Source organism: Suricata suricatta, chromosome 5, assembly GCF_006229205.1.
Source record: "Suricata suricatta isolate VVHF042 chromosome 5, meerkat_22Aug2017_6uvM2_HiC, whole genome shotgun sequence".
Taxonomy (NCBI): Eukaryota; Metazoa; Chordata; class Mammalia; order Carnivora; family Herpestidae; genus Suricata; species Suricata suricatta.
In genome coordinates this window covers 51,846,393-51,874,333 of record NC_043704.1, presented here as the reverse complement: position 1 = coordinate 51,874,333, position 27,941 = coordinate 51,846,393, and positions in this window count along the sequence as shown.

Below are 27,941 nucleotides of genomic sequence, written 5' to 3'. Positions count from 1 at the left end.
TATTTAATGATTCCACTTGTATACTATTTTTAAAAGAAAAGTATAAAATAAAGAACCAATTATTAGTATCCAGAAGTCAGGAATGGAGGTAAGGGTTAGAAAGGATATGGTGTGGGTTAAAAAAATATATAATTTTTTTATGGGTATTGCTTTCTCGATGGATATGTTCTGTGTCCTTATTATATCTATGCCAGTATCCTGACTGTGATATCACATAATAGTTTTTTTACGTATTTTTTTAATGTTTATTTTTGAGAGAGAGAGAGAGAGAGAGAGAGAGAGAGAGAGAGAGACAGACTCCAAAGACAGGCTCCAGGCTATGAGCTAGCTGTCAGCACAGATCCCGACGTGGGGCTGGAACACACGAACTGAACGGTGAGATCATGACCTGAGCTGAAGTCTGACGCTTAACTGACTGAGCCACCCAGGTGCCCCTATTACATAATAGTTTTACAAAATAGTACCATGGTGGTATGTTCACAAAGGATACATGGGATCTCTGTATTATCTAAGTCTCTATAATTTTTCAATTCTTTTTAAATAAGTTTAATTTAAAAAAGCTTACACAAATTCTTGCCACAAATATGAAAAGGAGCACTTCTCAATCTATTTTATGAGCCAACTAGCTTCAAAAATAAATCTTGACAAGGAAGTCACAAGAAAGGATACTTATAGTCATTATTCATGATCATACTTGAAAAATAGTTAACAAAATAACAAAGTAACCTCAAAAATATATTTAGAATAGTAATATGTTATGACTAAATTGTGTTAATTACAGGAAAGCAAATTGGTTTAAAATTTAAAAAAACATCAGTTACACAAGCCACCAACAGTGGAATGAATTAAAGAATAAAGGAGATAATCTACATAACCATTTGAATTTGTGGAAAAACTATTTAATAAGGTTCAACATTTATTCATAGTTTAAAAAAGCTCTTACATTACATATATGGGCTCCTCAATATAATAAGAGTTCTTTAATTAAAAAATTCAGCAAACATAATCCTTGCAAGTGAAATGTAAAAACTATTCTTTTGGAAATCTAGAATAAAAGTAACTGCATTTACCTCTTTTATCCATACTATACCATATTTTCTAGCCAATGAAATAATATTAAGTAAATAGAGTATAAGCAGGAGAAAGGAACAGACACAACTATAGTCATGTTCATATAATAAAATTCTGTATGAAAAATGTACACGTACATAAGTAGAATTAATAAGTTCTTGTTTTTGAGAGGCTCAGCTTTACTCCAAGGTGGTTGTCAATGGCAGTGTGGGCTCTCTGCTTCCTCAGTCATTTCCCTTAAGAGAGGGAGACTCATGATAATAAGAAAGTCTTCCCCAAAGTACTCTGGAACTTTTATTCATTCTTTCTTTCATTGTGTAATATGGCTTACATATACAAGAGGGGATAAAGCAAAGTATGGATAGCTCAATTATTTATCTCAAAGTGAAGTTCGTGTAATACTTAGGTCAAAAGATAAAAAAAAATTTGTTCCTCTCAAATATTTGCCTCCTCACAAAAATTATTGAGCTCTCCAAAAGATTTTACTTATTATTTTCAATTATTTAAATTATTAAAATAATAAACTCTTGAATAGTCATTAATTCATTTAATACTAATATTAAACTCATTACATTTTTATAAAAATGATATTTTATAAAAACAAAAAATAAATATATTTCCAAGACAATAAAATGTTAGAGATTAGTAGCACAGATCTGCATTTATGTAAATAATCTTTGCTGGGTTAGTAGAAAAATTTTCAAGATTCTTTTACTTGGAAAGTGGAAAGTATTTTAATAGCTGTTTTTAGATAATAGGGATATTCTTTTGTGGTCTATACCAAACAGCATGTAATTTCTTAAAAATAGGTTGCAATGTGGAATCTGAAAGCTCATCATTAAACTTTAGTACTCTCTTATGTTAAAATCCATTGGTATAGTTTGCATTTTGAAGGAATATTTAGCCATACATGATTTGGAATATCATGGACTTACCATTTAGAAAATATTGGATTTCTGAGTGACATAGTTCCAAATGTTGTCACTTTACATTTAAAATATGCTACATAGCACATATATATATGTTTAAAAATTACATGTTAATGTCACCACTAACCTAACTGGAATAGTCTCTAAGAATTGGGAAGCTGCCAAGCTCCTCCTAGTGCCAGATACAATTTTCCAAAATTTTAATTTTCTGTCAAAAGCTTAAATTTAATCATTTAGTATAAATACTGTAATTTGTCTTCCTTGAAGTGGCATGCTTACTTTTGTTTATTTGAGAAAGTGCACAAGAGGGAAGGAGGCAGAGGAAGAGAGAGAGAGAATCACAAGCAGGCTCCACGCTCAGTTCAGAGCCCTGAGTGGGATCATGACTTGAGCTGAAATCAAGAGTGGGTGGGATGCTTAATGGACTGGGCCACCTAGATGCCCCTCATTTTGTTTATTTTTAAGAAAATGTCTGCCAAATGCTGTAATCTAGATAACTACAATTTCCCTCCCATTTTGTGGCAAAAAAATCTTTTCTTAAAAATATGTGCTTTAAAAGTATTTGATTTTATTTATCAAATGCATACGTATTACTGGCTTTTTTTAAGTGAAGTTAGCATTTTATTTTTCTACAATTGGCCGTTATTACAGTTTAGTGCCATTGCTCTGATTTATTACATCATTTTCACCCACTCTTGCTTTTGCACATCAGTGCAAGTGTCAAAGAAGTGAAGAAAGGCAAATAACACCTAAGCATTGTTATGAAAATAGTTTTGATATTCAGGACCCATGGACCAGATGTTGTGAGAAATATTTCATGGCACAGACAAAAATAAAGCAAGAAACAGTTTTGTAGTGAGAAATTCCTTATTAGCCTTCCTGTACACTTTAACTTGGATATATAACATGTTTCGTAGTGTTCATTCCATGGATACTTTGTAGTTGGAAAGAAGATGGTATATAAATCCTATAATTTCTTTTAGGCAAATTGAATCAAATTTTTATTATTTAGAGAATTGGTGTCTAGGAGCTTCAATCTTTTTCTTGGTAAATGTTTAACATTGCCAGAGCATAAGAGAACAGCAGTGAAGAAATAAAACAAGGGAGAAACTAAATGCTAAAAGTGATATTCCACAATTATGTAGTTTACATTACTTATAAAAAACCATTACTGCTAAATAACACATTCTTATAGCTTTGAATGCTTATTTTTCATGCATAAATATATAGTTCTATAGGAAATAAAAGTAATGCAATTCATTATGAGAAGTGACTATGATACACATATTGAGAACCTTTATTTCCATTTCCTCAATCAAGAAGTTCTCCCCCTTTGAACATACATCTTTGTCATTCAAGTATTTACCTTGGAATCAGTATCAAACATAGGTGACTCTGTGAAATGGAAGGTATAAAAAATTAAGGTATACATGACAATGTTCATTGTAACAGCTTGTTTTTATTCACAGAGATATAATGGAATAATTGACTCTAAAGACAGGAATTTCCCAGTTATTAAAAGACCTTGAGGATTAGTGATCTGAAATAGTTTGTTTGTTAATGCAACTGAGTCTTAAAATGCCCTTGGGTCTATCTAAAGAATTAATTAGACCAAATAAAAGTCTAGTACCTATTGAAACAATTTCCATTTAAAATGCCAGAGAAGAAAGACAACAACAAAAACTCAAAAGAGTTACTTTTAGTTCATGAAACATTTGCTGTTACAAAGAGAAAAATCATAGTGGACTGAGAATGGATCCATGATTACTTTAGCTAAAAGACTTAATGTTGTAGAATTTTATATTGTTAAGTATAGTCATTAGGTAGATTATGTTTAAGTGACTAAATTATATGCCTGGTCACCCAAGTTTATCATAAAAATAAAATAGTTATGAATTGATTTTACTATTTCCAACCTAAAAAACTACTCTTTAAGCCATCATTACTTTATATTTCATGGTTATGCCTTTTAAAAACAAAATATACACATATATGTATTTTAAAAGACATATTTGTTATGCTATGATGCACATATGTATATATCTGAAATTCTACTTATTTCAAGAAAATTTTTATATACACATTACATTTTCATATTATATGTTAATCTAATTCATGATCAATTAAAGTATTAATATCCAAGAACATTACTAATTTCTATAACCAATGAAAATGGTGGGTGAAGAACAATTGAAGTAACATTATCTTATGTATTATCATTTTCTCTAATTTGTAAAAATATTATATTCATCATTCACATGTCACTTTCATTTATTTTGTGCCCAGTGTTTCTTTTTTCACTTGAAAAATGTGGATTTTCCCCTGATAGTCTATTGAAGCCCATTTTCACAGCATTCACAACAACCATGGCTTACTTTGCTTGTGTCTTGATCCTCACCCCACGATGGCGAGTCACCAAGCTCTCAGGTAATTTGTCTAGAACAAGTCATCAGAAACATGACGGTCCAAAGCAACACAAACTTATTGTCTTACATGACTGTAGTTTAGAAGAATGACACAGGTCTTAATCAGCCGAATCAAAGGTCCTATCAGAGCTTCCTTACTTTCTAGAAGTTCTAGGAGCTCTCAGGATTGATTTTTTTCCTTACCATCCCCAGCGTCTAGAGGCGCCAATGTTCTTTAACCAGCGGCCTTTTCCTCCATTTTCAAAACCAGCACATGAGACTGAGCCCTTCTGACGTCTCACCACCCTGATCTCCCTTCTGCAGTTACATCTTCATCTTGGATTCTGACTCTTGGCTTCCTTTTTGACTCTTTTTGGACCTCTGTGATTACCCTGGGCTCTCCTACATGATCCAAGCTAAGTTCTCTATTTTAAGGTCAAATAATTAGCATTCCTTAATTTCATCTACAGTCTTAATTCGCCTTTGCCATACTACCTAATATACTCACAGATTCCAGAGACTTAGGACATGGATATTTGGGGGTAACAAACACTATCCTACTATTCCATTTCATTTAGTTCAGAACTTCTATTTGCTCCCTCCTGCCCTCCTTAGACACACTCGACCTTTGTGCCTTCACTCATGTTCTTTTCAATTAAGTAAAAACGACCTATTCTCTCCTCCTCTCATTGTACTAGAACTTCCGCCTGAAGTCAAACCATCCCCCTCTATAAATCCTCACCCTACTACTCCAGCTACAGTCAGCTATTCCTTTGCTATCAATTTTAGAATACTTATTAACTCTATGAAGCAATACACTTTACATTTGTTTTCTTCAGTTCTGTTTTGTTTTGTTTTCCCTTCCAGTTGTTTCATCTCCTTAAAAGTACTTGAATCTCCATCGAGTGGAAACTAAATTATACTACTTTTTGTGTGTTTGCTGTGCTTAGGTATCTGTTGTTCACAGACTTTGATTAACTCTTTTTTTCATAACAGGATCCCATTTTATGATTGAATAGAATAAACTTATGTGAGAGGAACCCAGCCATGTCACTTTATTATGTAAACATTTAAAGTCACATAGAAACTTCTAAAAGCAAAGAATAAAATGTTAGAATTTTAATACAACAAAAGAGAAGCTAATGCCAATGTTAATTTTCACACTTTTGATTTTGAAAAAAGTGCTTCTTGGTTGGACTTCATATATAAAACTAAAACCGAGAATAGGGTAAGTTTGAATATCAATTAAATATTTAATACCTTTATTTCACTTGTTTTTATGTCTTTCATGGTGACTACCCTCTGAGACGTATCCTTTCTAATCTTTACAAGTAAAAAAGAAAACACAATTTTTTTTCAAGGAGGAATTTTCTTCAAAGTAAAAACTCAATATACTTGAAGTATATTGTATTCATAATACATCTCATTCATTTGGGGTTCCTTTAATGAGAATGATTCAGGATATTATATTGCCTCATCAAAATAGGGCTAGCTAGAGTAGTTTAGGGAAACACTCCCTAATTGCTTCTGTGAAATGCAGAGTGCTGTTTCATTTGCTGCATGGTAAACAGTAAAGGCTTATCATAACTATTTGGCAGGCTGCCATACCTTAGCTACCTTACTTGTTCTTTGTCTTTCTTCCTAATGTAAATTTCTACCTTCTATAGAACAGAAAGTTTAGGAGCTGTATGGACTAAGGCAAATACATTTTTTATGCTTAATGTCTGGAGTTTCAAAAATAGTTTCTTCTGTTGTTCCTTACTCATTAAGTATGACTAAGCCTAAAAAGCTCACAAACATAAGTAATTGCCTTAGTATGTTTCAAGATAATGATGTATCAGTGATATAAGCTCTCCATAATGGACATCAGAGGTTTGTTATGAACAGAAGGATTAAATACCAACCAAACATATTTTATATATACACATATCTACAGTACTGGTATGTTAGAGAACTATGTGCAAAAATGTACTGCTGGCTAATTTTAAACTATGTGAAAGGCTCTGAAGATGACTCTCCCAAATTTTAAATGTGGCAGAAATTTGTGACTCTATGGCCACAGAAAGATTAATTCTGTTTGATGTTTTGATATGTTTTTTTTTTTTTTTTGCGGTGGTGGTGACAATCCAGTATTACACCAAACAATACTGAAATAGGATCTCTGCTTTCTAAGTGTAAACAATACCTTGATCCTCAAATTTCTTATAGCATATATTCAGTGAATGAAATTTAAAATTTTATTTGACTAAAAAAACCCCCTAATTATATTAAAATCATTTTTTACTTACATAATGAATTTGTGTGTTCAGGCAGAGAATGGTCATGGGAGAATACTACATTAATTTAGAGAAAAGGGATAAATGAGGGTTTCTTTACATATTTACCTTCTTTATGACTCATGAGAGCACCTACCAACACAGCAGCAGCTATGATGTGATAGCAATGCAGAAACTTCAATATATTGTTCAGATGGGCAGGTAATAGTCAGAAAGGAAAAGTAAGTTTGGAAAAAGAGAAAGAGAGAGAGAGACATAGAGGGAGGGAGGGAAAGAGGGAGGGAGACTGGATTGCTTATTGAAGAAATGGGTTACAGAGCCTGGGTGGCAAGTTGGTTAAGCATCAGACTCTTCACTTTGGCTCAATCATGATCTCAGGATCATGAGATTGATCCCCTCATCTGGCTCCACATAGAACCTGCTTAGGATCCTCTCTCTCCCTCACCCCTCCCTGCACCCTCAAATTAAAAAAAAAAAAAAACAGAAAAGAAAAGAAAAGAAAAAATAGGGAGGGGTGCCTAGGTGGCTCAGTTAGAAAGCTTCTGACTCCTGATTTGGGCTCAGATCATGATCTCATGGTGGGTGGGGTCTAGCCCTGTGTTGGGCCCTGCTTTCACTCTCTCTGTCTCTCAAAATTAAATAAATAAACATTAACAACAAGAACAAAAAAGACTGGGTAAATTAAAAATAAGAAGAAGGAAAACACTCTAGACTCTGAAGCTCCAGATCGGGAATGCTAAAGCAAGTACACAGAAGAAAAAACGAAACAAAACAAAACCAGTCACAGCATTCCCGTGAGTCTAGCCAGAAGAGTGGACTTGAAGCTGAAATAAGTAAAAAAAACAAAAAGAGTAAATCCTATTTAATATTTCTTAATTTTTAGGTGTTCTGTGAGAAATTTTATTTTTATTTATCTATTTATTTATTTAATCTGAAGAAATACTGTAAGAAGTATGTGATATTATCATTTTAATGATAATTAAATTGTGGCTCAGAGACTTCAAACAATTGCAATAAAAATTTTTTAAAAATCAGGAGAGTTGAGATTCAAAAGCTTATACTTTCAAAACCCAAGAAGCGAAGGTGGAAACCGTGGAGTAAAGCTACCATGAAGTAACATAGATTCTAAACATTGTTGCATAAAGTGAAATGAACAGTTGTATCCTATTCACACGCAAGCAATGCAGCCAACTCCATTACAATAGTTACTTAACACCCAGGCTAGAGAGGTTACTTTCTTAAATACTTCAACTGAAGAGGGATTTTGTGATTTGTAACAGACAGTGACAATTTGTTTCGAGTTATACCCTTTAGCAGGCTTTTAGAGAAAACACATGGACTTCATTCAAACCCGCTTTAAAATAGGTTTCTTTTGGTTGCTCTGAAAATTGTTTAAGAAAAACGTGGTATTTATCACAAATATAAAAGAACTTGATTAAAGAATAATAATGAAAATAAACATCTATAGAAGGCTTAAATTAAAAATATTACCACTACTTTTAAATCTTTCTATTGTACTTCCCACCTACACCCTGTTTAAAACTTTCCCATTCTTTCCCAGATGTAACTGCTATTCTGAATTATTGCTTATTATTTCCTTCCTTTTCTTGTTATTTTTAACATATTTATGCATTCCTGAACAACATATTGTTTAGTTTTTTTCATGTTTCTGAAGCTTGTATACATTGGGTTATAGTGTATCTATTCTGTAGTTGGTTTATGTCCTTTAATATTATGTGGCAACAATAACAATTAGATATATAATAACTATATATTTATATATAGCATGAAATAAAACCATACACATCAATATGAATACATCTCTACCACCTTATATATGGTTTTTTCCTTTGCTCTCAATGGTATGTGAATACCAAATTTAACCATTCTCTTTTTTTACGGAAATTTGGGTTTTGTCCATTCTTATTGTGGTTATTATTTGCCTTAGAGTGAGCTTTTTATAACCAAAATGAGTTTATTTGGGAATAGCAGAGAATTGCACTTCAGGACAAGCAAACTACGGTGAACAAAGGCAAGTCCAGAAAACACAGAAGAAGGGCTGGATTTTAAAGGGAAAAGAAGTAAGCTAGAAGGGGCTGTTATAGCTTCTCATTGGCTGGGTGTGAAGGTTTCTCATTAACTGGGCTGTTGTTGGTAAGGAAAAATCTTCCCTCTTTTTGGGGTAAGATTTTTCCACGTGAGGAATACTAGGTTTATTTCTAAGGGCAGGTGCATAAGAGCGCCCCTTCAGGGCTTCCTGATTCCATTTTTAATGAGGTTCCCTTTGTTTATTTTCACAGTACTACACTCACACAAACAATGTTCTGCAGGTACTAGGGTTTAAACATCAGAGAACTGAGGTCTAGTGTTTCAGTGAGCTTTTCTCATTTATTTTGAACTACAAGTGATGTGTCTTTATGGAGAAATGATATATGTAAGTTCACCAGATTGAAATCTCATTTTTAAGATAGAAATTAACATACCTGAAGGCATTTGAAATGTATTATATTTTTAATTAATGGATTTCCTTTCATTTGAATCTTTTCTATATTTTTCCTTTATCCATTGTTTGATTTCTATGATTCACATAGTTGTGATTATGAAATAAAATGTCTTCAATTTTTTAAAAATACATCTAAGATTTACTATTAGATTTAGTTAATAGATTATACTGTCTCACATTTCCAGATCAAAGCCTAGGAAATATAGAAACTGAATACATTCCAGTAACGTTTTCCAATACAAAACTTAATTTTCTTCTGAGACAAGTGAACAACTCATGGTGGAGGCTTATATAAAAAATGCTTCCAAAGTTATGTATTGGATTTTCTTCTTTTCACAACAGTAAAAGGGCTTTCTGGTGAGAAAATGTGAAGTTAATAAACTCTGTTTCAATACATCCTGTGTATCTGCAATTCTCTGTTCCTTTAGCCAACCTGCTTTCTAAGTGAGAAGTAAATTGACTTGCCAGGCAAAAAAAGCAAACACACATTAGATAGATTCTAAGTTCAGCCACAGATTGAGCTAAGTAGACTATCTGTATTACATTTAAAAAAAATACGTAAATATACTCCATGTGATATCCTCTCAAAATCCATTTAGAAATTTTGGGTTTCTGTTGCATCTTGTCTTCCCCATCAGTATCCTACCTTCTCACATACAGGAAAACCCTACTAGCTGCCCACTCATTACAGCTTATCTGAGGGACTTCCAGGTATGTTTTAAATCTTATGTTAAGGCATCTATAGATTCACATGTCAAATATTTGTTGAATGTCCTGAAGATTTTATTACTCATTACTACATTATATTAATGAGTATTTACTCATTACTACATGTTTTCCAAAAGAAAAAATAATAGCAGACACTGCACTTTTCTACTGTGTTTTCCAAGTAAAATTCTTTGTTTCCAGAATAGCAACCCCTCTGGGGCATTCCCCCAGGTTTGCACAATTTTTGATCTACCAATAATTTACTGCAAACATATAAGGGAGCATCTTTTTTTATAAACTGTGAGTTCAGTGATTTTAACTCTACCATCATGTTCTACTCTTCTGTTCATCCATGCTTATTGGAACAGTAGATCTATCTGGGACTATGCATAATAATCCATGTAATTGCCAATAGTTTACTGAACATCCATAGTGAGTCAGTTATTGCAGTAGTTGTGAAGAAAATTAAGTCTAGAGGCACCTGGGTGGCTCAGTCAGTTGAGCATCCGACTTCAGCTCAGATCATGATCTCACAGATCATGGGTTTAAGCCCCACATCCATTGGGCTCTGTGCTGACAGCTAGCTCAGAGCCTGGAGCCTGCTTCAGATTCTGTACCTCCCTCTATCTCTGACCCTCTCCTGCTCATGCTATCTCTGTCCCTCAAAAATAAATAAAAAAACATAAAATTTAAAAAAATAAAATTCTCATTTTTTACCTTAAAAATCTCAGAATTGATGGGAAAAGTGTGTTAAGATATATCCTAAAATACATAAGATACAAGTACATGAAAAAGAAAATAAAAAGTGCCATAGAGAACATCTCAGTAGAAAAGATGAGCGCAGTTACTCTTACCTTGTAAACTTAGGAGAAATGTTATTATTCACTCTTTCTTTCTCTTCCTTTGACTCTATATATTTCTTTCTGTCTCTCTCTCTCTGCTCTGTTTCTAGTAGCATGCAGAAATATGTGAAAATAATATCCAATTTTCCAAAATTTCTCTAAGACTTGGAACCTCTATTTTTTCTGCTCCTATCTTCAGAGGCAAATCACTCAGGCTACCATAAAAGAGTCACCAGAGAGAGCCAAGGCACTTATATTTTTCAAAACGTTGAACAGAAATTTCATATGCTAAGTTTACTTGAGCGGAATTTCATGTTTCCATTCAAGAAACACAATGTTTGTAATGTATTCATTACATAGTTACCTCCAACTCATCACATGTTATCTTAGAACAGATATTAGTTAGGCATTCAAAACCAACAATGCTTTCAGACACAACCATAAAGAAATTTACTTGTCTGATGGTGAGGAGCTCCTGATGAGAATTCAGCCATTCTTCTACAGCGTGGGTTATTCAGCATTTTAGTCTCTCCTTGAACCCATGCCCTATACAAGGGGCAGCAGAGTGTCATGAGTATGTGGCTTTGTGTGGGTACCATGTTTGTGCTTCTCTTCTTGGAGGTCCCCATACTGTTTCCCATAGCACTCACAGAAGGAATTTTGATATTTATAGCTCTTTTACTATTTCAATTGCACTTGAACCAATGAACATAAATGCATTTAGGAAAGGTCAACAAGTGTTCATTGCAATTGCTATTTAAGGACATTAAATCCACCATTGTCCTGGATTTCTTGATAGGCATGCATATCTTTGCATACAGCTTAATTCAAAAGGAGAAAAAAAAACCTGAATAGGCTATTCAGGAGTTACATATTTCAGTTATATACAACACCCATGAGGCTTGTGATTGCTTTTAGATTAATCCTAGTTTTATGCTGGGATGAGTACTAGACTATGACTCACAAAACTACAGTCTAAGTTCAAATTGCAGTATTTAATAACTGAGATCATGGAACTCATTATGTAAGGTCATAGCCTATTCATTCCTGAGGTTTGGGATCTCCACCCTGAGATTCTTCGGGGCAGTTCTACATCCTTATTATACATTCCCTGCAGTTCCTGCCAGCTCAAGTACATTTCTCTTATTTGCAGTTTTCATAGTTGAATTGTTCCAATTAGATAAATTATTAAAAGCCAATAGTCACCATATAGTATCACATAGTAATAGACATATACACTATAATAGTATATGTGACAAATAAAAATTCAAGAAAAAAACCCTACACAAATATGAATAAAAATGCATGGATTTTAATAATGAATAAAAATAAAGTGGCATTGTAAGTAGATAAATTATTCAATAATCAGTTCCTCAAACTAATGTCAATCAATATAGAGAATTTCCTAATGAATAATCATAATAAATAGCCGAAAAGAGTCCATTTCAAAGTGTAGGAGGAAAATATAATGGCAAACTCTTGACCTTTTTGAGTCATGCTATCAAAGAAGAAATAATCTGAAACAGAGCAGTACTACACAGCTACATAGTAACCCCATTATGAGAATGAACTATCCTTGTCTTGTAACTGGATATGAGTCTCTGAGTAGTGTCAGGACCTTTTAAATGTCAGAATTTTCTGGCTCTGGGTCTCTTCTGTCTGTTCTGCATGGAACATTGTCACTGGTTTGCAGTAAATGGATAGTTTCTACTTAAAAATTTCCTGAATTCTCTCTTATAATCATAGATGATAATAGCTGAATGAAGAAAGACGAAGGGAAGTTAGAAAGTACTAGAGAAAAGTTTGGCTGAAATTTTAAACTTGCAATAACCTCACAGTGGGAATGTAATAAACCAAAACTCTATACCAAATTCCAAAGTAAATACTTGAATTTTACTAAGTGTCTTATAGAACAAAAGTAGTTTGAAAGACATGCTTCCTATTTAAAATATTTGTTTGTCCAGTATATTGATCTCCATCGTTGAAACATGGTAATATCTAAAACTTAACAAATTTGATTACTTAAAAAAAGTCCTTGAAATCCCAGTTGGATCTGTTCTGCACCCTCCTTAATCTTCTTCCAAACAAATATAATTAATGTATATCCATGTAGCTCTTCTGGGATGCTGACCTTGTGATTCAGGTAATGTAAATATATATATAATTTATATCTAAGATTTGTAAATAAGAGAGAGACTCTCCAAGTGAGCTTGAAACATGCATTTGTTTTTAAGGTACAAATATGACTGTTTTCCTTTCAAAACTGTTTTGATCTACTTCAAAATTTCTTCAAGAATCAATAACTTCTGTAACAGAATCTCTCCTTAGGAAGTTATCTCAGAGTTTTGTGAGAATTTAGTATCCAGAACCAAAAACAAATAAAGCCTATTTTTTAAAAGTTGTTTTTAATCTTTATTTATTTTTGAGAGAGAGAGACAGAAGGCAAGTGGGGGAGGAACAGAGAGAGAGAGGGAGACATAGAATCTGAAGGCTCTGAGCTGTCCGCACAGAGCCTTAAGTGGGTCTATAACTCATGAACCAGGAGATCATGATGTAAGCTAAACTCAGATGCTCAATTGACTGAGCCACTAGGTGCCCCAAACTAAAGCCTATTTTGAGAAAATTGATTAAAATCCTTATTTTAAAATGGATGCAACTTTAAAAGATATTTTTAAGTAGAAGACTCAGTATAAGAATTCTGATCAATATCTGAGTTTGAAGCATGTGATGATTTGCTGACATTCAACATTATTTTATTATCCATTACCAGCTTCTCTCACTTAACAAGTGAATTGTAAACATAGATTTTATTAAAATAAATATACCCAGAGTGAAATAAGATTTTGAAAAATTAAAAAAAATGTGAAAAGAAAAAATGACCTCAGTCAATATTTATGTGAATGTATTTCTAACTAATTCTGTCCTAAAAATATTTTAGAATAATAATGGATTTACTCTAATCCTATATTATTTTTGCTTTGTATAAACAAAATGAAAACTGAGGGATTTTTTTTACATATTAACAATGCTGAGAGATAAATAAGTGTAAAAATTTTGTTTAAAAATGTTCAGTTAAGGGATGCTTGGATGGCTCAGTCAGTTAGTTACACTGCCAACTTCAGCTCACATCCTTATAATGGTTTGTGAGTTGGAGCCCAGCACTGAGCTCTGTGCTAATGACTCAGAGCCTGGAGCCTGCTTCGGATTCTGTGTCTCCCTCTCTTTCTGCCCCTCCCTCACTAGTGTTCTGTCTCTCAAAGAAATAAACAATTAAAAACTGAAAAAAAATGGAAAAACTACTCAAAATAATGTGAGACTAAAAAAAATCAATATTTTCCAAATTTTATCTAAAAACAGAAAATATTTCTTGTTTAGTGTTAATATTAAATATGACTTCATTTGGGGCTTGGGTAGAATATATTAGAGAAAAAGGGAGGATTAAAAATTTGTTTCATGAAGATTTGATTAAGGGTCTGAAACAATTCCTTGGAATCTAATGCTCTTTGTTTTGTACATTTATTTGCAGAAAAAAATGACTTTATATTAGCCAAGAAAATAGGAACAGATTGAGGAAAATCTAAGCTAGAACTATTACTAATTTATTTCAAAAAATATAATTTAGTTTCAAATTATTTATCCTTAAGTATAAAGGATACTTATCCTTAAGTATAAAGGATACTTGTACTATCATAAAAGTTGAGTTAATTCATACTTTTCCATTCATAGTACAAAAATACAAAAATGAGCTTAGTTCACTCATGAGACCAATTACATGTACAGTAAAAGGTAGAAACCTAGCTTCATTTTTTTCACATACTGAGAAATTCCCCAATAATGTCTACTAAAGTCAACCATATATTTCCAATTTCTATCACAGTCACAGAGTTTATTGTGTCTTCTCTGTTCTAAAATCAGTCAATTTGCAATCCCTCTCCCGCTTTGCTATTTGCTATCTAGTATTTTTGATACTAGAAATTCATTGCATGTAATACAGTTTATGCTGTTATCTTATTATCCAGTTCAGGCAAGCATTCATTTTCCTTTCCATTTGCTTTTATAAAAGCTAATGTACATATTTTGATGCATTTTGAGAAGTTTAGTTCTATAATTTAAAATGTCATTTTTATTTTGTATTGGATATCTTCGAAAATAAACTATGTATTAATTTGCTCTTATAATTCATATGTTGATGTTTTCTCTTAGATTTCTCCTCTCATTAAAATATTTTCTTCAAAACTGTTTAAAAAATATTTCTTTGTATAATAAAATTTTAGTAATTTTATAAATCTCAATATTTTTATTGTGTCCTCATATATAATGTTTGTTTATCTCAAAAAATTAATGTTTTAAATACATTGTCTTTACTATTTTGAAAATACTACTTTCCTCAAGTCACAAATGAATTTTCTCTCCTTGGGATTTTTTCATAATTTTTAATATGGGTTTTTATTTTCCCCCAATCCATTATCTCTCATTTTACTGATGTCTTCAGGATTGCAATTTGAGAAGGAAACAGTAGCCCATTCTAGTAAGTAATCTTTTCTTCAATGTTTTTCTAATTCTTTTTAAAATATGTGCTTTCACATTAAATTATAATCTCTGAAAGGGCGGGAACCATATTTGACTGCATCATTCAGTATCTCTTCCACTTAGTATATTGTGTGTCCTTGGTTACATTTTTCTGGAATTAACTAATATATAAATATAAATATTTAAACCCACACAAATGTTAAAAGACACAGGAAAAAGTGCCATATCTAAAGATGGAGTCCAAATTCCATGTTTCACCAATGAAATACTGTACATATATATTTGCTCCGTGATTAGATACTATATGTATAGATGAGAATTATATGGGGCTTCTTAATCTCTGTGGAAGAATCTGGTCTTTATATGACCAGGGTCAGTTTGTCTGAATCCTAGTCAGTCCCATGTTTCTGGATAAATTCTTGCTTTCTCTCTGGTCCTTGTCTTCTTTTTGTCTCTCTGACTCTTCATTTTTCTTATATTCAAAAGAGCACTGTTCATGATCATATAGTCAACTTGTTGAAATACAGGTATGTTCCAGTAATCTTTGGTTAAAGGACATTGAAAAAGCAGAGAGAGAAAGGAAGAACAAAACAACTTAGAAACAGTCAAAATGAGTCACAAAAGGGATACTCAAAATATTTTAAATTTTTAGGGGCACCTGGGTGACTCACTCAGTTGAGTACCCAACTTTGGCTCAGGTCATGATCTCACAGTTCCTGGGTTCGAGCCCGCATTAGGCTCTATGTTGACCTCTAGCTCAGAGCCTGGAGCCTGCTTAGGATTCTGAGTCTCCCTCTCTCTCTGTTCCTCCCCTGTTCATGTTCTGTCTCTCTCTGTCTCTCAAAAATAAATAAATGTAAAAAATTTTTTTTAATATTTAAAATTTTTATTGTGGCGCATTAAAATCTCTAAGCTCAGGTCTACTTTCTAAGTAAGTCTTTGCAATTCAAATATATCTTGTCAGAATTTCTTGGAGTACATGGTCAACGCAGCTTTGGTAGAGAGAAGGTTATTTTTAAGCACACAACCAGCTCTAAGTCCCATGAAGAAAGAAATAAACACAAATCAATTCAGAAAATATTGACCTCTGAAAAAATTGCTTATGCCTTTTTACAGATAATTATGTCTAAGCATTGGTATTAGTATTATACAATCTTCCTGACTTTTATTACCTATGCATAAATCTGTTAAAAAGTAAGCTCTCTACTTAGCTGAGATGGTCTACCCCACACACAAAAAATCATACAGGCAGCTACCAATTTTATTGAGAAACTCTGCATTCTGTTTTCATTTTGGTTCTTAATAAGTTTGACAATTCTTGGCATATCATTTTGCCTCCTTGTCAAATTTCCTTGCTGTGAAATAGAGAGAGCTGATCTCCTGGTGGCGGAAGTGTGAAAATGATTAAGTTCAAGAAAGGTTGTGAGGAAAAAATGTGCCACCCAAGTTGAATGTATAATTATTTCACTAAATCACAATTTTCTTGATGTTCAGATCAATGGCCTACTCTTTATGCAGTAATAATTGATTTAGACTTCATTTATAAAAAAGAGAAAAAAAAGTAAAACAAAAAGGAAGAGAATTCACAACACAAAGCAAAGAGAAATTATAGCAACATGAACTCTAACACTAGCATTCTTTCACGGTCTGGTACCTTTTAATCTTGAGTCATAGATGGAAAAATAAAGGGAAGAAAAAATAGCACAACATTGTACAGTAGGTGAAGCAAGTGAGATCGCTTGGATTGATTACTCTGAACTCCAGAAAACAGCTACAGAATGTCTAGAATTCCCCAGACATGACTCCTGTCGTCCTGAGTAGTGGCTCAACAGTTTTCATTTTCAGATAGATTACCTGGGTGCACCAATTTTCTGTCTCAAACTCTTTATTTCAGTGTTGATTTGGAAATAACCCATGGCCACAGTATTTCTTTTGCTGCCTACGACCCCATAGATAATTTTGTTTCTGATAGCGTAACAGCTTTTACTTGGCAAATAAGAATATGAGAAAAACACGGAGTTATATTAGCTGTGGTTCATTTTACAATAATTCTACTGGGCTCATAAAGTTCAGTCTATTATTTTATTATTATTTTTTTAGTGTCTCTGAAGTCAGGTAGGCCTGGTCAATTTGGAAGGGGTTCAGGAAAAACTAGATAAAAAATAATAAAATTAGGTAAGTGTTAAATTGATATTCATAATTTTAACCATAATTAATTAATATGATCTTTCTATGAAAGAAATTCCTCTTTTTAGAGTATGTGAACTTTGTAAACACACACACTAACACACATTAAATGATATATTGAGGAAATATTTCTGTGTATATTCAGAAAGTTAATATAAATTCTAATACTCTTTCATAGGTGCAATCAGTTTTTATAAATGTTTTAGAAGACAGAAATTCTGGCATTGTTTTACATCAACTAGAAAATGAAGCATTTTAATACATCTGTGTAAAGAAGGATTTCAGATGAACATTCATGGGATGGTTTAATTAACCACTCCTTATTGTGATATATAAACATTGTTATTAAATGTTTCCATTACAAATATTTAAATATGTTGAAAAATGATCATTTATGAATTGATTTTTTAAGGGAAGCAAAAGTGAATATTGCATATGAAGTATGACCTTAACTATAAATAGGCTGAAAGGTAAAAATCTAGATTGATGATAGTTTGGGACATGAAAAATACTGAGGATAAAAGAGATAAAAAGAGATAGAGAAAAGAATAAGGAAGGATGGAAGGAAGGAAGGAAAGACCGAAGGAAGGAAAGGAGGAAGGGAGGGAGGGGTTAGCTATAAGCAAATTAAAGAAGTATTACACAAAAAGTTATGAAATCAAGAACTATTATATATACATATAATCAGAAACATTCATATTAGCTCTTCACATCAGAATTTGTATGCTTTCCCATAAACTTGTTTAAATGTCATATTGCTCACTAAATGATAAATTTTTATGACCCAATTCTATGTAATTTTTTCTTTTTACAAATATTTTGATTTATCATTTTAATTTATTATTTATTATTATTTTAGTATTTATCAATTTTAATTTAAATTCCATTTAGTTTAATATGAGTTTTGGGTATACAATATACTTCCATACAACATCCAGTGCTCAACACAATAAGTGCACCCCTTACTCCCCATCACCTATCAACAAATCTCATTTTTTATAAACTTTGTTTATCATTGAAACTTATGAGGTCCTATATCTGTAAAAGAAAGTTTTGTGATTACTACTGTCAAATGTTGACTATTAACCTCTAACATAAAGAATGCCCATACATCATGGAAAAGTTAACTCTAGTCAGAAGGGTAATTCTCAGTGCACAGAGGTGAGGATTGATTTATTGTTTATACTAAGTTCTAACTTTCACATCAGTGATAGCCCTGGTAATATCATTTCCATGCGTCTCAATCCATTATTCGCCCTCACTTTGGAACCTAAGCAAGCCCACATCAACAACTATTTTAGTTGTGGGCACAGGGTGGATTGTAAAGACAATTGTGAAATCAGCACCTGTGTTGTCAAAAATGTTTCCTCCTTTCAATAATGTTGATATAGTTTTCCTCTTTCAAAAATTTAGTTCAGCTACTGAATTCACAGAGATAGTCCCTTCCTCCAGTCTCAGGCTGCTGTCATCCCTACTGAGGCAGAAACCCACATTCTTGGTTTTGCAACATCTATCTATCTATCTATCTATCTATCTATCTATCTATCTATCTATCTATCTATATCTTTCTATCTATCTAGCATCTATCCATATATCTATCCATCCATCCATCCATCCACATATATTATGGAAAGAATATAAAGCTAAGACAGAATGAGTGGATTTAAGTCCTAGCCATTTGAAGTAGCTTGGTAATATAAAGTATCTGTAAAGGATATTTTTCACAAGTCACACAAGACTCTGTGTAGGCATTCTACTTCAATAGTTGTACTCCTTAGCCAGCATACTTGGATGAAAAGACCTGCATTTAAAAATATAAAATTAGAAGCGCCTGGGAGGCACAGTTGGTTAAGCATCTGACTTTGACTTAGGTCATGATTTCAAGGTTTATGAATCTAAATCTTGCCTCAGGCTCTGTGCTGACAACTCAGAGCCTGAAGCCTGCATCTGATTCTGTGTCTCCCTCTCTCTGCCCCTCCCCCACTCATTCTCTCTCTCTCTCTCTCTCTCTCTCTCTCTCTCTCTTTCAAACTAATAAACATTAAGATTTTAATATATGAAATTAATCTATTACTTTAAACAACATAGAAAAGACATAATAAATATAAGAATATATATCTCCATCAAGCCAGATATAACTGTTACTCTACCAGCCAATGAAAACTACTATTATATTTTAACATTTGTATATATATTTTTGTACAGTCTTAAAAATCTTCTATAACTAAGTTGTGTATAAATCTATGTTATGGAAGTTTATATTTTAATATGTTCTGCACATTTATCATATCATAAATTTTCATTGTAAAATACATGCTAGTTCAATTAACTATATAATGTTAACTGTAGATGTAAAAAAGTGTATTTAAGCTATCCCTTCTTTTTTAAGCTCAGCTTACTCTTAGATTTCCCTTATCATTAAAAAAATATATTCCATTTTAACATTGACATGAGATATATTTTCATAAATAGATTCGTTTTTATATTTTAATTTGTTAAAATATATACTTAGTGGATTACAAAATTGAGGAACTTAATTTTTTTACTTTTTGCAGCAGTATTTCCATACATTTATGATATTAATCCTATTTTTATTATATTTGTTGCAAACTGTTTTCTTAATATTTATCTCCCTTTCAATAATTATGGTCTTTCATCATGAATATTTTTGCTTTTTATATAGCCAAATGATTTCTTTATTTTACACCCAATGACCATTTGGTTATTTACCCATATGGACTTCTTATGAACATATATATATGAACATCATTTTTCATATTAAATATTTCTGGCATTAAGTTTTTGTCATCTGTCCTTTACATACTTAAAAGAAATGGCATATTTATATTTTATGCTTGAATATATTCCTGATTTTAAATTTAATATATTTATTATATACTACACAATTACATAATTACAGCACTCATTGATTCAATTGTTATAAAACTATATAGAGCCTATTTTATTATATGAAATAGCAAGGTTTCTCATCATCTTTTTTTTTCCATGAGTACTTATATTATATTTCTGGATGAACTTAAGAATAATTATTTTCTAGTTTTAAAATCTAATGGAAATGTTCATTGAAAATCTACTAAATAGATTAATAGGCTAATAATGAGAAGTAATGTATCTTTGACAATATTGAACATTTTCATCATGGAACTTGTTATCCCATTACATTTACTTAAATTATTCTATCTGTCACTTAAATTCTTATTCTCTAGTGCACTTATAGTGATCATTATGTTTATTATTTATTTTGGACAAATTTTGCTAATGATATCATTTAGTATAATCTTATGTAGCTGATTATTTCTTTTACATAAAAAAGTTGCATTTAAAATATTTTGAAACAGACCAATATTTTTTAATTTCCTTATTTTGAGCTGTTCAGATAGGCAATCAAACATACAAGATTAAAATGTTTTATCTTGTTTTTTAATATTTATTTTATTAGTTTACTTTCATATGTCATTGACTTAGGGTGAGAGTGAGTATCCTAAGTCTGGTTCTTTATTTTTTTAACAGATGCTTTTGTCAGTGGAATATTTAAACATTAACCATGACTACTGCTTTTGGTTGATATAATTCTTATTTTATTATGTTGGAGAAATAGCCTGTTCTGGTTTTGTTGTTTTGCTAGGAATGGATGCTGAATTTGATCAAATCTATGTTTAGCTTGTTTTAATCTAATTTGCAGCTAATGACTTTCCTAATTAGATCATACTTGAATTCTAGGAATAAACATAAGTTGATCCTGGTATATTTTATTTTGAACATGATACTTAATTTAATTCACTAGTGTATTATACAGAATTTCGTCTGTACTTTTAAATATGCTGCCTTCTAAAAGCTTATAAGGTATATGAAGAGTTCAAAGACACAGTGGGAAATCCTTTTAATTATGCTCAACTTCAATATTGTCAACTTAATCTATTGCCTATAAATGGTATGAAAATCTCACATAAAATAGTTTGAGATCAGTATTATATGGAGTACTGAAAGTTAATTTGCTGTTGTGATGCATGTTATTTCATCTAGATAGTGATATATTCAAATTTTATCTCTTTGATTCAGCTATGATAAAGTCTATTTCCTTAGCATATTCTACAGTTTATTATGATTTTTACAATATAGCCAACTGATTGACATAATCCTTTTTTTGTTTTTTGAGATATATTTAATCTCCATAGTTATATTACTCATTGATATTGCATGCCTCTGTGATTTCCTTTATCCATTTTTTTATTTGCAAAAATATGTCTTACTTTTCCAGTTTTTAGGAGACCTATTTTCTAGATTTGTTTTCAGTACTGATTTTTGTAAATCACCAATGTTTTCTTTATAAATATTCCACTTAAATTTTGCTATTTTTCTTAATATTCCTTGTTTTGGTTATTTAGTTGGTTGTATGATTTAAAATTTTTAACTTTTCCATTTTATACTCAAAATATTAGGGGGCACTGGGTGGCTCAGTCAGTTAAGGAACCAACTCTTGACTTCTGGGCTAGGTCAGGATCTCACAGTTTGTGAATGAAGCCCTGTGTCGGGGGGCTTAAATGCACTTAAATTTTTTTTTAAATTTAGAATTATAAATTTTATTATATATGTGTGTATATATATATATATGCCACATTCCATTATTTTTTTATAAAAAATTTTAATAAATTTTTAAATAAAATTTGAGTTCTTTATGACTCATGATTTATTTTCTTTATCCTTCATTTTTTTAAGTTAAACCATTTTCATTGCCTTCCTTTTTTTTTTTGCTTAATTGTTCTCTTTTATTTCTTAATATTTTGTTGTTTTTTTAACTCTTTAAAAATTATTTATTATGAGAGAGAGAGAATGTGAGCAGAGGAGGGGCAAAGAGAGAAGAATCTTAAGCAGGCCTGGCACTGTCAGTGCAGAGCACTGTCAGTCAGGGAGGGCTTGAACTCACCAACCGTGAGATCATGACTTGAGTGGATATCTAACCAACTGAGCCACATAGGTGCCCCGATATTTTGTTGTGTTAATATTATGAAAACTATGAACTTTTAAAATTCTTCTTGGCAATTTAAAATACACACATATATATAATATAGTTATTAATTTAGTTATTTATATGAATTATCTTCATATTTGTTGGAGTAAATTCTATTGTTGATTCTTATTTTTAGGGCATTTTTTTCGTAATATTTTTATGATCTATTTATTTCTAAATTGCAGTTCTATGTATTTGTCCAAAAATTTTCACAGACGTGTATATTCATAGCACTTTATTCTCTTTTTCAAAATGAAGTGATTCTTTGAGGGGTTTAATGAAACCTAATAAATTTTTAACATCTTTAACATCTTAAGTAGGTTTAACAACTTTCTTTTACTAGTAAATTAATCAATTCATTAATTACTTTTAGAGAGAGAGAGAGAGAGAGGGTAAGGGGCCAAGGAAGGGAGAAAGAGAGAATCTGGAGCAAGCTTCAGGCCCGGTGCAGAGCCTGATGTGGGACTCAATCCCATGATTGTGAGATCATGACCTGAGTCAAAATCATGAATTGCACATTTAACCAACTGAACCACTAGGCACCCTAATATCTTTCCTTTAAATTCTATCTTTCTAGAGGCGTGTGGGTGGCTTAGTCAGTTGAGTGTCTGACATCGGCTTAGGTCATGATTTCACAGTTTGTAAGTTCAAGTCCCACAGAGGGCTCTGTGCTGGCAGCTCAGAGCCTGGAGCCTGCTTCCAGTTCTGTGTGTGTCTCTCTCTGCCCCTCCTCTGTTCATGATCTGTCTCTCAAAAATAAATAAATGTTAAAAAATATTTTTAAATAAATTCTTTCTAATATCAACTTTTGATCTTCTCTCATTTTTATCTGTAAGTACCTGACATATCTGTGACATAAATTTGGTAGTTCTTTTATTACTTCAAATTTCATATTAGGAAGGTCTCGTAATTTACTTATCTGTATTACTGATGGTAGAGATTTAATTCATTCTAAGTTTTGGACTCATGGTTTAATGCCTGTATGAACATGCTTGTACATTTCTAATAGTGAACATAAGCATGAATTTCTTTTGGGGTGAACTTAGAAGAATTGCTAAGTCTAAGCATATGCACATATTCATGTTTAGTAGATACTTCCATAGATTTGAAAATAGCTGTACCAGCTTACATTCCAAATAACATTATGTGAGAGTTCTCGTTACCCCACATCTTTTCTCCCACTTGTCACTTTGGTTCTTTGCTTTACCCAATCTGTTAGATGTAGAGTTATTACTAAGTGCTTTCAATTGCCATGTCTCTAATAATTGATGATTTTTGCAATTTTCATGTTTATTTGCCATTTAAATATCTTCTTTTGCAAAGAAACTATTTAAATCTTTTGCAATTTTTATATTGAGTTGTCTGTCATTTTCTTAGTGATTTATAACAGTTCTTATATATTCTGGTTCAGAGTTATTTGTCAGATGAGTGATCTGTCACTTGTATGCATTTGTATATGTACAAATATAGAATTTCAAATACTGTATTTTACTCTTTCCATTACCTTTGTATTGTTTTAACGCTAGCTGTGATGAACAGATGTTAAAGTCCCAGCCCTACTGGTTGTTATACACTCTCATCAAACACTTCTTTCCTTTTCCTTGTTTTAATTTCAGGTTTTGTAGTTGTTTTCCATGACAATGTTAGTTGATAGTAGTTACTTTACTTTTGCCAGAAGTAGACTATCTAATTTATTCCCTGTCTCTCTCACTTCTCTTTCTATCTCTCTGATAGATAGATAGATAGATAGATAGATAGATAGATAGATAGATAGATAGATAGAGTCACTTCCTATTCTTTTCCACCATGTTTGAATTCATAATAGCCAAAACCTGAAAGCAAACAACATGTCCTTAGTAGATGAATGGGTAAATAAACTATGGTACATCCAGACACTGGAATATTATTTAGCACTAAAAATAAGTGATGTATCAGGGCACCTGGGTGGCTCAGCCGGTTAAGTATCTGGCTTTGGCTCAGGTCATGATCTCATGGTTCGTGGGTTTGAGCCCCGCACAGAGCTCTGTGTTGACAGCTAGCTCAGAGCCTGGAGCCTGCTTCGCATTCTGTGTCTCCCTCTCTCTCTGACTCTCCCCTGCTTGCACTGTCTCTCTCTGTCTCTCAAAAATAAATTAAAAACATTAAAATTTTTTAAAATAAAAAAATAAAGAAATTATGTATCAAACTATAAAAGATATGGAATCACCTTAAATACTTATTATTAAGTGAAAGAAGTCCATCTAAAAAGGATATATACTGTGTAATTCCAACTAGATGACGTTCTAAAAAAGGCAAAACTATGGAAACAGCATAAAGATCAGTGAGTGCCAGAGGCTTGAGGGGAACGAGGGATGAATAGGTGAAGCACAGGGATTTTTAAGTCAGTGAAACAATTCTGCATGATACTATAATTGTGGATACAGATCATTATACATTTGTCAAAACTCCTAGATTGTACATCTCAAAGAGTTGCAATGCAAATGTGGACTTTGGTTGATGTGGCAATGTTAGTTTATCAATTATAGTAAATGTACCACACTGATACGTTGATGGCAATAGAGACTGTGTGCATGGGAGAAAAAGAAATAGGCAGGGCTTCTTTATTTTTGACTCAATTTTGCTCTGACCTTAAATTGTGAAGTATCTATCTATCTATCTATCTATCTATCTATCTATCTATCTATCTATCTATATGGGCACCTGGGTGGCTCAGTTGGTTCATCAGACTTCAGCTTAGGTCATTATCTAATGGTTTGTGCATTTAAGCCCTGTGTCTGGCTCTGTGCTGACAGCTCAAAGCTTGGAGCCTGCTTTAGATTCTGTTTCTCCTTTTCTGTCTGCCCCTCCCCCACTCACACTCTGTCTCTCTCTCAAAAAATAAATAAACATTGAAAAATTTTTAATAAATTACATAAAATTAATTCATGGGAAATTTTCTGATTAATTATAACAGCAAGAAAATAATCAATATTTACTAAGCCAGTAACAACGAAAAAGAGAAAACAGCAAAGTAAGCTCCACATTAAAGAAAATAACATAGAAGGAATAAAGTATATATATTATTAATAGATCATTTGTAAATGGATAAAGCATTCCTTTAAAACAAACTAAATTAGTTCACTAGAAATTAATCCCAAATTTTTTTTTATAAACAACAACAAGAGGCATCTAAAGCAGAGAAGTGAAATAAAGAGTGGCTAAAGAGAAGAGTAGAGATTTCAAAATGGAAAAAACTTGAGCAACAATATGATAGGAAAAAATGTGAAACTTAAGGTCAAAGCATTAAGTGGGAAAGGTGGACACAGGAAGACTGGGGTATGTAATAATTATGTAATAATAATAGTACATAAGATTATATAATAATGAAAAGCATAATTTAGGAAAAATATAAATGCCATGAAGCATTTTACACAGAACAATAGCAGTAACACATATAAAAAATACACTTACATAAACTTTCTATAGTTTTTAGTGTATGGATCTATATAAAGCTTAGGAAATAAATTGAAGAGGAGACAAAGAAATAGAAAAACATTCCATACTCATGGATTGGCAGAACAAATATTGGTAAAATGTAGATACTACCCAAAGCAATCTACCCACTCAATGCAATCCCAATCAAAGTAACACCAGCATTCTTTACACAGAACAAATAATTCTAAAATTTGAATAAATCATAAGAGACTCCAAATAGCCTAAGTAATCTTGGAAAAGAAAATCAAAACTATAGGTATCATAATTCCAGACTTCAAGCTGTATTACAAGCTGTAATCATCAAGACCATATGGTACTAGAACAGAAACAGAAACACATATCAATGGAACAGAAGAGAGAACCTAGAAATGGATCCTCAAATATATGGTCAACCAATCTTTGGCAAAGCAGGAAAGACCATCCAGTGGGAAAAAGACAGGCTCTTCAGCAAATGGTGTTGAGAAAACTAGACAGCAATATGCAGAAGAATGAACCTGGACTGCTTTCTTAAACCATATACAAAAATAAACTCTAAGTGGATGAAAGATCTAAATGTAAGACCGGAAATCATCAAAATCCTAGAGGAGAAAACAGGCAGCAACCTCTTTAATGTCAGCAACAGCAACTTCTTACCAGACATGTCTCCAGAGGCAAGGAAAACAAAAGCAAAAATGAACTATTGGGAGCTCATCTAGATAAAAAGCTTCCAGTCAGAGAAGGAAACAATAAAAAAACCTAAAAGGCAACTTACATAATGTGAGAAGATAACTTGCAAGTGACATAACAGATAAGGGTTTGTGTCCAAAATCTATAAAGAACTTATCAAACTCAGCATCCTAAAAACAAATAATCCAGATAAGAAATGGGAAGATGATAAGAATAGAGATTTTTTCCAAAGAAGATATCCCAGATGGCTAACAGAAGATGAACAGATGCTCAACATCACTCATCATCAGAGAAACATACATCAAAACTGCAATGAGATACTACCTCACACCTGTCAGAATGGTTAAATAACTAACTTAGGAAAACAGTACAGAGGCTCCTTGCACTGCTAAGTATTTATTCAGAGGATATAAAAATGCTTATTTGAAGGGACACATGCATGCAGCCTATTTTATAGCAGCACTATCAACAATAGCCAAATTATGGAAAGAGCCTAAATGTCCATCGACTGACGAATAGATAAAGCAGACAGCACAGCTGGTGTTTCTGTCTCTTGTCTTCTATGGGTGAGGTTCATTAATAGTAAAAAGTTATAGCATTCAACAATATTATCCTTAATCTATCACTACAACTGAATTATAGGAACTCACTCTGTCGCCCTTGTTGAATTCCCAGGATTTCAAACTTCTCCTACCTAACCATAAGCTTTAGGAACAAGAGGATGAATTCTAATCCTTCTAATTTCTGTTTTTATTCTTATCCTATGGAATTTTCTCAAGAGGTACATCATCAGCTCTTCTAAAGTTTAAAACTGAAGATACTACAAATAAATAATTCTTTGTTTGAAACAACCATTAATTAATCTTGTACATTTTGGATCTCATCTATTATGAAAAAATTATTTTTATTTTTATTTTTCCCCATAATATTTTATTGTCAAATTGTTTTCCATACAACACCCAGTGCTCTTCCCCATAAGTGCCCACCAACATCACCACCACCTCTTTTCCCCCCTCCTCCTTCCCCTTCAACTCTCAGTTCATTTTCAGCATTCAATAGTCTCTCAAGTTTTGTATCCCTGTCTCTCTTCAACTCTCTCTCCCTCCTCCGCTCCCCCTGGTTCTCCATTAGGTCTCTCCTGTTTTTCTGCTAGACCTCTGAGTGCAAACATATGGTTTCTGTCCTTCTCTGCCTCGCTTACTTCGCTCAGCATGACACCCTCAAGGTCCATCCACTTTCCTACAAATGACCATATGTCATTCCCTCTCATTGCCATGTAGTACTCCATTGTGTATATATACCACATCTTCTTGATCCATTC